Source organism: Ictalurus punctatus, chromosome 25 (genome assembly GCF_001660625.3).
Source record: "Ictalurus punctatus breed USDA103 chromosome 25, Coco_2.0, whole genome shotgun sequence".
Taxonomy (NCBI): Eukaryota; Metazoa; Chordata; class Actinopteri; order Siluriformes; family Ictaluridae; genus Ictalurus; species Ictalurus punctatus.
In genome coordinates this window covers 1,100,211-1,116,962 of record NC_030440.2, presented here as the reverse complement: position 1 = coordinate 1,116,962, position 16,752 = coordinate 1,100,211, and the positions used below count along the sequence as shown (strand labels likewise).

Sequence of the window (16,752 nt, the reverse complement as noted above, 5' to 3'; positions counted from 1 at the left end):
TGTTTAATTCTTAGTAATATTGTTCAAAATATATCTGAAGTGTAAAGAATAAGATGCTGAACAATATTGTATGTAAAATAAAATTTACTCTTATGGCATCCAGTACTTTCCATCTTTATATATATATAATTCTGCTTTCTAAAGGTGTAGTCCATTAAAAATCATATACAAAACCGCTCACACAGGAAATGGATGAAATGCTAGTTAAATTAACATGCTTCGATACAGAAGCTGCTAACACAGTTGAATACAGACGAGCTAAAACACAAAAGAACCTTTTACTGAAAATTCACTTGATTTATAATACTTTTTTCCCCCTGGCACTTTTCAAAACAAAGTTATGCCCATGGTAGCTTCACTTTCTACAGTGAAACACTATTACTTTAAAACTCCCCTTACAAATAACATGTTCTTTAATTAAATATTGTGATTTTGAGGGTGACATAATTAGGATGAATTCAACAGTGGAGAGCATGCGGTCTTATTTTGCCTTATATTCAAACTTGTATTGGGTCTAATCAATAATACATCAGCCCTGTTACCAATAGTTGGAATTACATTTACGATATTTGGCAGACACCCTTATCAAGAGTGACTTGTATTTATCTCATTTATACAGCTGAGCAGTTGAGGCTTAATGGCCGTGTTGTTAAGAGAGGTCAGAGGAAAATGGCCAGATTGGCTCAAGCTGCTAGGAAGGTTATAGTAACTCAAATAATCACTCTTTACAACCATGATGAGAAGAAAAGCATCTCAGAATGCCAAAACATTAAACCTTGTGGTGACTAAGGCCAAGACCGCAAGGTCCCTGAAAAATGGGAGAAGCACATATAAAAAGTGTAGACATGGACTCGTAAACAGGATGAGGGTGAGAAGACCACCACCTGCTGACAGCCTTCCAAATGGAACATCAAATCAAGGTTAGGGAGATAACAGGCTATCATAAAATAAACTAGTCCTGTCCTAAACCCTGCTGTTTCATCCATCCAATGTTCCAGTCATTAAGAATCTAACTATATGCCAGTAGAGAATACTGGTATGTGTATTAAACACTATGATGGCTCTCATAAACTGTCTCAAATCACATACTTTGTGGAGATACAGCAGGACACTTACAAATGTATGAATTTCACTGCATTAGCAAACATGTCAGACCATGCAGTATTTATTATTTTTTTAAATGTCAATATTTCCCTTAAAATATACATTACCGGTCAAAAGTTTAGATACACTCATCCTTTACGTACTTACGGTGCAACCATGTCAATATAGTGCCTCATAAGCAATCAATACATTTGATTACCTTCTCTCATTCTGTTGCTCCACTGTGAGCAAATCTGCTAGCCCTATTGTGTTCAACAGTGTGTTCTGTCTTGGGATATAGCTGTGCTTAAAAGAAACACATGATATGTTTGCCAAGGTAAAGTCACATGTTAGCGGTTGCAATAGATTCTGTAAATGTACTTACACTTTGTTCAAAGTTATAGCCTAATCTCTCAGTGTAGTCTCATTTACATATATAAACTATAATCACATAGTTTATATCCATTCTGTTTATTAACAGAATAATAGTCTCCACCAGTATAACACCACCAGACTCTACTCTCATTCCTGAGATTGTGATTTGGAATGTTTTTGCCTAGGAACTACTCTGCATGGCCTTTTCAATACGATAAAAGGCAAATCTTGGATCTGCATACATTATTATAAACCTCCTGCACATGGATCATAAAGACCCTCTTGAGTCTCCTCCAGAAATTGAGTTTTACCACAAAAACCCTAGCGTAGGACAGTGGATAAGACAGCTATATATTGCCATGTGTACACCAAACAGTAAGAAAACAGCTACTCAACAGTTAGCAGTTTCTTCCTTCCTGACTTTCTTCTCCCATTTCCTTTCCCCGTCAGTGAATTGGCTTTTCTGGTCATTTTGTTTTGTCTGACTGCTGCTTTATCTGAGACAGCAGAAAAGATTACATTTCAAGTGCCTCCCTTATTTCCATTGTAATTGGTTAAATATGTTAAAACTGTAGATGGTGGAACCTTACTTTCAATTAACGTTATTATTAACTGATGAATTAATTATAGGGATTAATTGAAGCTATTAATTAACATTAAAATACACTTATTACTGTTATTTCAATAGTTTTCATTCATCCATCTTCAGTAACTGTTTATCTTGGTCAGGGTTGCAGTAGTGCAGGATGCCAGTCCACTGCAGGGCACCATGCACATACACATTCACTCACTCGTTCACACATAGGGACAATTTAGTGTAGCCAGTCCACCTATCGGCATGTTTCTGAACAGTGAGAGGAGACCCAGATGAACAGGGGGAGAATACCCAGACAGGAACAGAGTAAGGATTGAATCAGGGGCCCTGAATCTGTGAGGTGGCAATGCTACCCAATTCTCCACCGTGCGGCATATTTTTAAATATAAAGACAAAGATTGTTTAATAAAAGACACTGATATGTGATGTGAAGAACATGTTTAGGTCATTATGTAAGTAATGAATAACAAGCTATTTTGCCAAAGTGCTTTATTGGAAATATGTCAGGAAATATATTTGCATATTTTAAGCGAAACATGTTTAGTCAGTGCACACTTATTTAGTTATGACATCAAATGACTGCATAGAGTTATAATTGCACTTCAGAGCATCGGGCAATTTAAGGAGCGCTGTAACGTCCGCAAAAGAGAATGCTTCGGGTTGGTTTGTGTTGAATGAAAAAGAGGAAGGGGTGGTCTGCCACAAAGTGCTCTTTGGGGGGAGGCCTGCGACAACGCATCATCATGATGGCCGCGGTGGCTGCAGCTGCTTCAGTGCCTTCCTCATTCACTTCTACAAAAGACTTATGCACCACCTTGGAGAGCACCAGGTCATCGCAAGGAGACATGTGTGAAAAATCACACTTGCCCTTGCCAAAGGCATCTACCATGCCCATGCTGATGAGCAGCTCGTTCATGCCATAGGTTTCCTCCAGTGTGAATCGTGGCAAAGACACCTGCACCTGCACAGTGTCCATCATATCAGGCCGTGTCCACTCCATGAAGTTGTCATAAGTGAGCTGGCGCTCAAGCTGATTTTATATAAAAAATAATAATAAAACAATTTAAAAAAATACATTAATACTAATATATATATATAAAAAAAAAAACACACACCATAAAAAAAATCATTTTATACATAAATTAAGTAGATTTATCATTCACCTTTTCAAGGCCAGTAGTGTTATCTTCAATCTCAACAGGTAGCATAATTAGCATGCTGAGCTCCATGCCCTTATATGGCATTTCAAGAATCTTGCACTGCAGATCAGGAATAAAGGCCAGGGGAAACTTTGCCTCCTGATTCATCATCTGCACTGGTTTAGTTTCTTTCTGCGTGTAAAACATATTAAAATACATTATTATGCATTAATGTAAAGGGGGGGGGGGGCAAAAATTCACAATTCACAAACATGCATGACAGATCACCACCGTTTCCACAAGGGGATCATGCTGTGATTTTTAACTGGAGAGTTTTTACCTCCACTACAGAGAAAACCTTATTCATGTACGCAAGTTACAGTGCTACTTTTTTATCTTTAGGGTTTTTTTTTTTTGTTTGGTTGTTTTTGGTTTTTTTTACTTTTTTTTAATGTCTATATTTTGTTGGATATCAGTGCAATTTCTCACAAAGCAAAATAGGAGAGGTTAAAAAATGGCAATAAGCAAGAGCAGACAAAAGAGGATGGGGTGCACAGGAGAAGGGAGGAAAGACAAGATTCATGCAATTATATTATTAGGTAAAGATTTTTTAGATTTTCGGTTTAACATTTTTTAAATAAATGACAAGATATCAGTGCAATTTCTCACAAAACACAATAGGACAGGGCAGGAGTGCACAAAAGAATACAGGAATGCAAGAGGAAGGAGGAGAGGAAAGGGTAAGAGACTGCATTTTTTTGTAACTGCATGGCACCCACCTTGTTCAGCTTGAAAGGACGCTCCTGTGTTGCTCTGACCTTAAACTGCTTCTCCCAGCTGCCCTTGAAGTAGATGGCATTCACCAAGACAAGTCTGGTCAAATCATCAACAGTTCCTTTTTGCAGCAAGTTCTTGATCTTTTCTATGGTGAGAATTTCAATTCACAAAAACATTGTTAAGCAAACACAACATTCATATAGAACCACTGCATAGAAAGAAAACATTTCTTCATGTAGTTAAGTAGAACATGATCATGATAATAATAATAATAATAATAATAATAATAATAATAATAATAATAATAAAGAAGTAGTATCCTAGTACTGAGGGAGTACACAAAAATAATATAAGTGAAAATCAGCAAGATCACAGGGGAACAATCTACAAAGTGGGTTTGAATTATAGCTAAACTAGATCTGTGGGAGGTAAACATGGATAGAAAAAGTTCATCAGCTTAAGAAGCATGCTGATAATAAAATACACACAATTTATTGTCAGTGTTTCACTAAAGTCACAAGAGCCCTCTATACAGTGCTGAAATAAAGTATTTGTATTTGATTTCTTCTGTTTTTGTGTAGATCTCGCACTAAACTGTTTCAGAAATTAAAAATAAATCTAAGATAAAACAAAGGCAACCTGAGTAAACACAAAATACCGTTTTTAAATGATAATGTTATTTATTGAAGCAAAAAAAGTTATCCAATGCCAACTGGGCCTGTGTGAAAATGTATTTGCCCCCATAGTTACTAATTCACCAAATCTATGAGTCTGCATTCATAATGGGGTTCAGCTGCACGAGACACAACCAGACCTGATTACTGCAAACCCTGTTCCATCACATCAACACTTAAATAGAACTTTCTCAACAGCATAGCAACTTTTGCAGGTGCTTAGACAGTCTCAGACAAAGCACACAGCACATAAAAATAAGTCACAAAAATAAGCCTTTTCAAGGTATAGAACATACATGTATCAGCTATAATAAAGGATGGCAATTGATCAGCTTATTCAAAGAGGTAATTAAGTGAATACATTCATCATAGATATTTGATAGCAGTTCATAAAATAAGAGAGTACATGATACAGGAGTTAAAGGTTTTACCCAGTAACACACTATGCCAAAGTTGAATGAAATTCCAGAAAAGAGAATGAGGAGGAAAGTGACTGAAAGACATCAGTCTGGGAAGGGTTACAAAGCTATTTCAAAGGCACTAGGATTCCAAAGGACCACAGTGAGAGCCGTGATCTCCAAATGGAAAAACTCGGCACGGTAGTGAACGTTCCCAAAAGTGGCCGTCCTTCCAAAATTCCTCCAAGAGCACAGCAAAGACCCATCCAGGAAGTCACACAAGAGCCAAGGACAACACAAAGGACCTACAGGCCTCTCTTGTATCAATAAAGGTCACTGTTCATGACTCCACTATCAGAAAGACACTGGGAAAAATAACATCCATGGAAGAGTGGCGAGGTGAAAACCACTGCTAACCCAGAAGAACATTAAGACTCGTCTGAATTTTGCCAAAATGCACCTTGTGTCACAGCTCAGTCAGATCAGAACTCAATTTCCCAAGATGCAACACTCACTTCTCATGCACGAAAGGGGGTCTTCTCGTGATCCTCGACCCTTGTTTCCGTTTCGACTACGCTCTCTGCCTGACCCCGTTTGTGCTGTTCGTCTGTTCGCTTGACCATTGCCTGTCTTACGACTACGTTTCTTGAACTTCCCGATACCACGCTCTACACCTGCCACCCGCTTCTGCTTCCGTGCCGATTCGAGGTTCGTGACACCTTGATGATCTTCAAACCTTTTGGGAGAATGTTCTGTGGACTGATGAGTTTAAAGTGGAACCGTTTGGGAGACAGAATTCCACAAAACGAACATCATACCTACGGTCAAGCATGGTGGAGGTAGTGTGATGGTGTGGGGATGCTTTGCTGCTTCAGGTTCTGGGCAACTTGCAATAATTGAGGGAAACATGAATTCTGCTCTCTACCACAAAATCCTACAGGAGAATGTCCGGTCTTCAGTCCGTAAATTTAAACTCAAGTGCAAATGGATTATGGAGCAAGACAATGATCCAAAGCGTAGGAGTAAATCCTGGTCAAAATTACATGAAAGACTGATCTCCTGTTATCAGAAGCGTTTGGTTGCAGTTATTGCTGTTAAAGGTGGCATAACCAGATTTTAAGTTTAAGGGGGCAATTAGTTTTTCACATGGGTGATAGGTGTTGGATTTTTTTTTTTTTGCATCAATAAAATTTTTAAAAATAAATAAAAACTATTGTGTGTTTTCTCAGGTTGCCTTTGTTTTAATGTTGTATTTCATTTGAAGATCTAAAAGTGTTGCTTATCAGCAACAGATTTTCTGAAGATTAAAGCTAACTGCTATCCGACTTTGTGACATTCCTACTTTGGGAATGTTTGATGCAGTGAAATTACATTCAAGGATTTTACAATCTGTTAATCAAACTATTTTACTTCCCATGGAAGTGTAAATACTACATGAATACATTTTAGATGGAAATCTCAAAAACATGTTTAAGTACTAACCTTTTGTTTGCTTCTCCACCCAGTTATTAATATTGACCCGTGCAGATTCTGCATTTGCTTTAAAGTCAACAGTTTCCAGCTCAGCATGGTAGTGTGTTTTTGTCTCCTTCAGAAATTTCTGTTTTAAAAAAAAGAAAATCAGTTAAAAACAATGAAATACATGAAGATCAACAATTACTGGAGAATAAATGCAACAGAGTTGAACTTCAACAGAGTCCAAAAGGGGCAGACTCAAGTCCGAGTCCTTAATGGCCGAGTGCAAGTCGAGTCCAGAAAGTAATTAAACTGAAAAGATTTGAAATCACAATTATAAACTCAACACTGAGCTGTTAAATTAATATTTTAACCTTCACAACCCAATGGCATAATACATAAACATAACAAAAAATACCACTATTACATTTTGCCATTGCCATTTAATATTTTTATTTCATGTCAGCACTCCAAATAGTTTCCTATAAAAAATGGTTTCAATGAAAAAAGGGATATAGAGGTGTATGTAGAACTTATTATATTACAAGTGTGTGAAAATACAATAACAAAACAGCTTCATTTGTATCACACTATATTGTATCCTGCAGTTCGAGTTGACGTTTCAATTATTTGATGCGTCTCATGAGGCAGACTCGACTGTACTCAGAAAACTTCCGAAGTGTCCGAGTCCGTGTCAAGTTCAACTACAGATTTACCCGAGTGCATGACAAGTGCGAGTCTGTGCATAATTGGACCAGAGTCCGGGATCGAGTACCCCAACCGTACATTATTAACATATTTCAGATTTATTTAATCATTTGACACATGGTTTTTATCCAGATAGAATTGCAACCTTGTATACACACATGTCTTTAGAGCAGTGGTCACCAACCTTGATCCTGGAGATCTACATTCCTGAAGACTTTAGCTCCAAACATAATCATGCCCTCATGACCACCCAATCATTGCTTTAAGAAGTTCTTGGTCAACTAAAACAGGTGTGTTAGATTTTGGTTGGAGATGAAACCTGCAGGAAGGTAGATCTCAAGGAAGAGGTTTGGTGACCACTGCTTTAAAGGCTCTAGAGTTGAGTCATGAATACGAGAATGATTTCAATTAAAATGGAGTGAGCATTTCTCACTCCACAGGACCCAGTCAAAACCCCACAGGACCCACTACCATGTCCATATAGAATAATATATATCGTATAGAAATTGCCTCATTATACTAATAGACAGACAATAATATCAACTAACAAATGTTAGTTCACACTAACACATGTGTATATATGTGCGTGTGTGTGTGCGTGTGTGTGTGTGTGCGTGTGTGTAACACTACTGTTTTGTTGTCGGGTTGTTATTAGCACAGCTCTATATCAGGATACATAGTGTGTATGGTAGAAATGTTATTTTGCACATCTTTGTATCCACAAATCTTACCTCCACAAATTTGTAGGTCTGCTCTCCATAAAGCCTATTGGCCATGCTGAGGGCATACGGAGCTCCTGCTTTGTTCAGTTCGGCCATCAGCTTGTTGAAGCTGACGTGGACGTCGTCCTTGGCTTTGTTGTGGTGCAGAACCTAGGTAATATGGATGGAGATATAATCAAAGGTTTTTTTTATTTGTTTTTAATAAAAAGCAGGAAATCTTTGTGGTAAATGAAGATTACCTCCATCCTGAGAGAATTTTAGATTCACGTAACAAATCATGAATAAAAGAGTAGAAACAAGTGAAAACTGTGGTTCATATGTCATACTTTTTAATATGTAAGCTGTGTAGTACAAATGCACAAAAAGAAGGGCAGCACTGGTCCCAGTTATCCGCCACCAAGGAGAAGCACCTATATGTATGCCATTAACCACCATCACCAATGTTATTGCCAAAATAATGCCTTTTCCCCATGGATGTTAGTGCCTCCACGGAGTATTTGCATCCAATAACCTTTTGTAAAGCCGATGGTAACTGGATCTTCTGAGATTGCTGTGCCTGTTGGACTGCTACTGGTTGAACACTTAGGCTTCACTGGTTTGTTGAAGCACAAGACCTACAGTAAGATATTAATCATCAGAATTGCAAAACCTTTTTAAAGTACATACACAAGTTGTTTGCGTGAACATTAGTAAAATTTGTGCGTGCCTGCATGGTCATATACTTAGTATATAAATGTGGACTTAAATCATGAACAGGATTTTACCATGTTTATTATAATATACAGATCCATTGCACAGAACACACTGTTCATACAGGAATTAAAGGGACACACTTTCCCCTACACCCTACTCATGTTTCAGGAAGATCTAAGCTTTGCATAAGTGGCCTTGCCTAAACAAGCACAAAAATGCCTTTATATTAAGAAGGACTGCAAATAAGGAGTGCCTGGTAAAACATAATTAACAACTATTACACTGTACTGTATATTGTCCTCGTGACAAACCAGGCCCAGAGTAATTACCAAGATTTGCATTTCTCTCGACAACGCTTGATGTTGCAATTTCAGTGCAATTACTATTCCAGTGAAGTGAATCACACTCAGTAAACAAGCTGCTTTAGGGGCATGTTGCTAAAACACAAGCAGTAGATGTGTCACATGGTAAGAACCTTTGCCAAGGCCCAAAAAGCAGTCTGAATTGCTGCTGTATGATGAGTCTTGCTTTTTATTTGCATTAGTTGAGAAATTTTCCACAGAATTTCTACCAGTCGCCACAGAACATGAAGAAATTTACATATCTTCTTATGTTAATGTACCATCTGGGTGAATTTCCACCACATTCACCATGCGTCCTGTGATGTTCCTTCTTTATAATCACAGTAGACAAACTGAATCCTACCCCATCAAAAGAAGGGAACTGAGTTGGGGTAGCAACTAAACAGATCTTCAGTTATAAAGAAATGACAATGATGAATTTATGTGCATGTCTTCAGAGCACAGGATCCGAACACTGGTCTGGAGTACCTCTTATCCTGCACATTTTAATGTTAAGAGCTGTTGGCCAACTAGTTCAATCAGATGTGTTGAGAATTGGGAAAACACTAAAATGTGCACGGCAGCAGGGACTACAGGACCAGGATTGGGAACCTGTGCTTTATGTATTGCCAAAATATATAAAGTAAATGACATACTGCTATAGTACAGCACAAAGATTCCTGTGCATCAGCAATCATCCATCCATCCATCCATCCATCCTCAACTGCTTATCCGTTATCGGGTCGTGGGGGCAGCAGCTCCAGCAGGGGACCCCAGACTTCCCTTTCCCAAGCCACATTAACCAGCTCTGACTGGGGGATCCTGAGGTGTTCCCAGACCAGTGTGGAGATATAATCTCTCCACCTAGTCCTGGGTCTTCCCCGAGGTCTCCTCCCAGCTGGACGTACCTGGAACACCTCCCTAGGGAGGCACCCGGGGGCATCCTTACCAGGTGTCCGAACCACCTCAACTGGCTCCTTTCAATGCAAAGGAGCAACGGCTCTACTCTGAGTTCCTCTTGGATAGCCGAGCTTCTCACTCTATCTCTTAAGGGAGAAGCCAGCCACCCTCCTGAGAAAACCCATTTCGGCCGTTTGTATCCACGATCTAGTTCTTTTGGTCACTACCCAGCCCTCATGACCCTCATAGGTGAGGGTAGGACCGAAAATTGTCCGGTAGATCGAGAGCTTTGCCTTCTGGCTCAGCTCTCTTTTAGTCATAACGGTGTGGTAAAGCAATTGCAATACCACTCCCACTGCTCCGATTCTCCAGCCAATCTCCCGCTACAATGTCCCCTGAGGTACTTGAACTCCTTCACTTGGGTTAAGTACTCATTCCCTACCCGGAGTAGGTACTCCATCGGTTTCCTGCTGAGAACCATGGCCTCAGATTTAGAGGTGCTAATCCTCATCCCGGCCACTTCACATTCAGCTGCGAACCGATCCAGTGAGTGCTGAAGGTCACGGACCGTTGATGCCATCAGGACCACATCATCTGCAAAAAGCAGCAATGAGATCATCAGGCCACCAAACCGCAACCCCTCCCCACCATGACTACGCCTCGATATCCTGTCCATGAACATCACAAACAGGATTGGTGACAAAGCGCAGCCCTGGCGGAGACCAACCCCCACCTTGAACGAGTCCAACTTTTTGCCGAGAATGCAGACACAGCTCTCACTTTGGCCGTACAGCGATTGAATAGCCCTAAGAAGGGAACCCCTCACCTTATACTCCCTCAGCACCTCCCACAGTAATCCCCTGAGGACCCGGTCATACGCCTTCTCCAGATCCACAAAACACATGTAGACCGGATGGGCATACTCCCAGGCCCCCTCCAAAATCCTTGCGAGAGTAAAGAGCTGGGCCACTTTTCCACGACCAGGCCAGAATCCGCATTGTTACACTTCAATCCGAGGTTTGACTATTGGCCAAACCCTCCGTTCCAGCACCTTGGAGTAGACTTTACCAGGGAGGCTAAGAAGTGTGATACCTCTATAATTGGCACACGCTCTCTGGTCCCCCTTTTTGAACAGGGGAACCACCACCCCGGTCTGCCACTCCTTGGGCACTGTCCCCGACTTCCACACAATGTTAAAGAGGCGTGTCATTCAAGACATCCCCTCCACACCCAGAGCTTTCAGCATTTCTGGATGGATCTCATCAATCCCCGGGGCTTTGCCACTGTGTAGTCGTTTGACTACCTCAGTGACCTCCACCAGGGAAATTGACGATGATCAGCCTCCACCTCTGCCTCTACCATAAAGGGCATGTTAGTCGGATTCAGGAGTTCCTCAAAGTGCTCTTTCCACCATGCAATTACCTCCTCAGTTGAGGTCAACAGCGTCCAATCTGTACTGTTCACAGCTTGGATGGTTCCCCGTTTCCCCTTCCTGAGGTGGCGGATGGTTTTCCAGAAACACCTTGGTGCCGACCGAAAGTCCTTCTCAATGTCCTCTCCGAACTTCTCCCACACCCGCTGCTTTGCCTCTTTCCCGGCAGAGGCTGCAGCCCGTCGGGCCTGTCGGTACCTTGCAACAATCAGTTGGACGGCGTCCCTGCCAACCAGTGTCCACCATGATGTTCAAGGGTTACCGCCCCTTGAGGCACCTAAGACCTTGAGACCACAGCTCTCCACTGCAGCTTCAGCAATGGAGGCTTTGAACATTGCCCACTAAGGCTCAATGCCCCCAACCTCCACAGGGGTGCCAGAAAAACTCAGCTGGAGGAGTGAGTTGAAGACCTCCTCCAGGCGTTCCCAGTTCACCCGCACTACCCTTTTGGGCTGACCAAGGTCTGTCCCGAGTCCTCCCCCACCCCTTGACCCAACTCACCACCAGATGGTGATCAGCTGACAGCTCTGCCCCTCTCTTCACCCGAGTGTCCAGAACATGCGGCCTCAGATCAGATGATACGATTACAAAATTGATCATCGACCTTCGGCCTAGGGTGCCCTGGTACCACGTACACTTATGAGCCTCCTTATGTTCAAACATGGTATTCATTATAGACAGTCCATGATTAGCACAGAAGTCCAACAGCAAACGCCCACTCAGGTTTAGATCTTAGGGAGGCCGTTCCTCCCAATCGCGACTCTCCAGGTATCTCCATCATTGCCCACGTGTGCATTGAAGTCTCCCAGCAGAAGTATGGAGTCCCTACTGGTGCCCCATACAGGACTCCATTCAGGGTCTCCAAGAAGGCCGAGTACTCTGAACTAGTGTTCGGTGCATATGCACAGACAACAGTCAGAGTCCCCCCCCCCCCCCCCACACAACCCGTAGGCATAAGGAGGTGACCCTCTCGTCTACCGACCTTTATTTACTCCATGATTATTACAATAGACATTGTCTCAAAGCAGCTTTACAGAAATATCAACATGGTATACAGATATTAAAGGTGCGAATTTATCCCAACTGAGCAAGCCACTGAGTGGCGACGGTGGCAAGGAAAAACTCCCTAAGATGTTTTAAGAGGAAGAAACCTTGAGAGGAACCCGACTCAGAAGGGAACCCATCCTCATCTGGGTAACAACAGTTAATATTAAGAAGGACTGCAAATAAGGAGTGCCTGGTAAAACATAATTTATCAACTACTACACTGTACTCTATATTGTCCTCGTGACAAACCAGGCCCAGAGTAATTAGCAAGATTTGCATTTCTCTCGACAACCCTTGATGTTGTTATTGTGCAATTCCTATTCCAGTGAAGTGAATCACACTCCCTAAACAAACTGCGTTGGGGCATGTTGCTAAAACACAAGCAGTGGATGTGACATGTGGTGAGAACCTTTGCCAAGGCCCAATAAACAGTCTGAATGGCTGCTGTATGATGAGTCTTGCTTTTTATTTGCATTAGTTGAGAAATTTTCCACAGAATTTCTAACAGTCGCCACAGAAAATGAAGAAATTTTCATATCTTCTTATATTAATGTACCATCTGGGTGAATTTCCACCACATTCACCATGCGTCTTGTGATGTTCCTTCTTTATAATCACAGTAGACAAACTGAATCCTACCCCATCAAAAGAAGGGAACTGAGTTGGGGTAGCAACTAAACAGATCTTCAGTTATAAAGAAATGACAATGATGAATTTATGTGCATGTCTTCAGAGCACAGGATCCGAACACCTCTTATCCAGCACATTTTAGTGTTAAGAGCCGTTAGCCGACTAGTTCAATCAGATGTGTTGGGAGCTGGGAAAACACTCAAATGTGCAGGGCAGCAGGGACAACAGGACCAGGATTGGGAACCTGTGCTTTATGTATTGCCAAAATGTATAAAGTAAATGACCTACTGCTGTAGTACAGCACAAAGATTCCTGTGCATCAGCCATCAGTATGGCCTCATTTCATTTTAAACTCATCATCTTTGGTTAGATCTTCTTTCTCTTTGATGATTGCTGTTTTGCTTCTTGTACTCGGCATTTGTGACCTTAACTGACTGAAGAGTCTGTAGCATTTTGCAATGTTAGTGAACAGAAACTGCAAACTCAGTCAAACCCAGAGGAATGTTTTATACTCGAGTTTTTCTGAACTGGTTGTGGCAGTGTAGAAAACAGTTTTTCTTGAAATCTTAGAAAATCCTCACAAAATGCTAAATGGTTTTTTTTTCCCCTTTAATTAAGATGGTCCACATTTCTTCAAGCTTCAAGCTGTAGCATGTTCTCATTTTAAAAGGTCACATATCCTTTGATCTGACAGGGAGATTTTGTAGCAATTCCACTCTCGGCTAAATACAATGTGATGGAGTCTAGGCAATCTAAGCTTGCACAACTGGGTGTATCTAAAGACAGGTATCTTGGCAGTAAAACAATGTGGAAATCCGTGAGGCTACAAAGATCTTTGAACAAACAAAGCTTTTTAATTTAGATCTAGTTCACATGCTGTGGATGGTTTGTAATGGATGACTATGCTGACATTAAACTATGCTAGTTAGTTCCATTCAGTATCAGCATGCTCAACGTTAAAACACTCACTTCGGCTAACAGCACAATGGTTTTGGGATTGGATTTTACATTCACAGGCTATCCATTGGATTGATCCTGTGTGAACAGTCACAAATCTCCAAGTATGCAAACTAACAGGTTTGATTCACGATATAATGCCAAAAGACAACATCATGTAAGAAAGACACCACAGTTAAGCTGTGATAGAAAAAACCAGGACTCTACATTCTCCACTCCAATGATGAACTGGTTCTTCACCTATTTTTCTAACCAAGCATGTTTCGACATTTATTTACTCCATGATTATTAACATTTATTGTCTTATGTGTATTAATATAACTATTATGATTTTGCATGATTATTATTTTTGTTCTGACCTCAGACATCTGAGTTGCTGTGTTGCCTGCAGCTCCGAGAGACACCATGGCCAGCGCAGAAGAGATGCTGAGAGGAGAGTAGAAGACATTCCCGGTTTTGTTGCCTTCCTTGATCTTGGTGAATAGGTGAAGTGCAAAATTGGTGTTTGCCACTGAAAGAGACTCCATTTTGCAAAATCTGAAGGAGAAATATATTTTTTTTGAAATAGCAAATTGGCAAAGAAAGCCCTGGATGTAAAAAGAAATTAATAATAAATAAAAATCAATAAATAATAATAAAAAAAAAGCAGTTAAAATATTAGACTAAAAACATAATACACTGCATTTTTGATAGCTGTGGGGGAGTTTTTTCCCCACGTTTTTCTCCCCACATATTCCCATGTTGATTTTGCTGTGGCTTTTTTGTTATTATTATTATTATCAGATGCAATTTTCAGAGGTTTTTTTTAATACTTTTGTGTGGTAAAAAACTTGAATTGACATGAAATTGTCTTTCACAGTAAGGTTTATTGGTAAATTAGCCCTTTTTAGCTGTACTCATGTTCGATGCACTTGACCCAGGCTGTAGCCCTGAAGATTTTTCCTTCAGTCCCAAATAATTATCCACTTGGAGTGGTTTGTTACTACATAACTGAAGGTGAAAAGAAGACGGCGGTGTCGTAATTTTATATCTTCAATGAACGGAAGCGAGACCAATCAGACAGGGCTCACAGGAAAATACATGGAAACACTCGTGTCTTATTGGCTGCCAAACAATGACTCTCATTGTCACTGTGAAGAAAAATGGATATACGCTGATTTCTTTTATTTTTAACCAGTAAAGGTGTTGAAACTGACACAGTAACATCCTCTGATGCTGAGCAGGAAAACAAGGGTGTGTAAATATGAGTTCCAGTTTATGTGAACATGATATGAACAGAGCAGAAGGAAAGATAATGTACTTTGCATGGCACTATAGCAGCTAAACCCATACACTGATAGCTTAGCTGTGCCTCCCTGTGGCTAGCGACACCAAACTAGCCTAGTTAGAAAAGTTTAATATTTTATCGGTCTGGTAATCCTACAAACACTAACAACACCCGAGGCAAGTTTTATGATAAATCTGACTTTTTCTGATCATGTCATACATTGACGAACGGTAAAATTACTGAAAGAACTATGAGTCTCACTTTGTAGTGTATTTTTGTAGGTTTTGAAAGTAAAGTAATTAGTAATCTGAGGACTTTTTACATTCAGTAATGTAATCAGATTACAACTTTCCCAACACTGTATGCATATTATACACACTCACACACACACACACACACACACACACACACACACACACACATACATACATACATACATACATACATACATATAGCCATTATAACTTAATATTTTATTATCAACGTTTTAAACAGGACCCCATGGTGTATCAAATATACTCAAGTGCTCTTACAACCAACCCCGTTGTCCCTGCTCACTGTCCCTCTTCTCAGTTCCGCATGAGGACTGGTGTCCGCCTTTCTCTTCCGCGCCTGGGACAGACTCCAGTAGTTGACAGTGGGCTGTCTGCACCACGCCCCGTCACATAACCTCCATACTACTTTACTCCAAATTTACTCCATTAAAAAACAGCGACAAGGGCGTGCGCCTGACTAAGACAAAGCTCTTATCAGCTATTAAAATGTCATTCGAAAGTGAACTGAAATAGTTCTAAACATTCGCAGAAACTTTGTGAACTAAAAACCAACATCTGATGCTTCCTCCTAACTACTGCGTGTGCGATCGTCCTGACAAACAGCCGTCTTGTGACGCTTTAACTGCAACATTCTCATTACAATACTGCAGTACACTTACCTTAACTCCTGCACTGTTACACTGACCTGCTGTCTGAAATGCTGTGTTCCTCAAACTGTGCGATTTTATATTTATATATATCATTTCCCAGCCCACCTCCCCTCTGAGTTCCACCTCATTGGAGACAAGTCCAGGAAATGACGTCGTATGTTTAGAAGTCATGCGATTGTAATAGTGATGGGAAGTTTCGGATCATTTTACTGACTCGGTTCTTTGAATCTCATTCAGCAAAATGAACGAATCTTTTTTCGAGTCGTTTCGTTCCTTTCAGCTGAATATAATTAAAATGTTACATGTTAAATTCCCAACACATCTAGTACTTAATAAATTATCAAATAAACTATAGGCTAATGCAACCAAGGCCAAATTATGAGAAACAGAAATGATTCATTAATAGCTTAGCTGGGTCTTGAGGCTATGCAGTCTGTTAGTTCACTTCACCTCCTGATCTTTTGCCACGTCACATTTGTCACGTCCATTCCCCGGAAACAGAAATGATTAGTTCACGTCTCGAGTTTTCGGGATCGAGTCGTTCGTTCCTCCCGTTTCCGGTACTGCATGGTGCATTGCCTATGTCGTGACCCCCCCCCCCCCAATGTTGAGGAAATGCCGATCTGCCCCCCCA

The 16,752-nt window shown here is 40.6% G+C and overlaps 1 pseudogene; it reads right to left on the bottom strand.

The window, feature by feature from the left end:
• Window positions 1-2,527: 2,527 nt before the first annotated feature.
• On the bottom strand, window positions 2,528-16,255 carry LOC128628620 (leukocyte elastase inhibitor-like; annotated as a pseudogene).
• Between the last annotated feature and the right edge of the window lie 497 nt (window positions 16,256-16,752).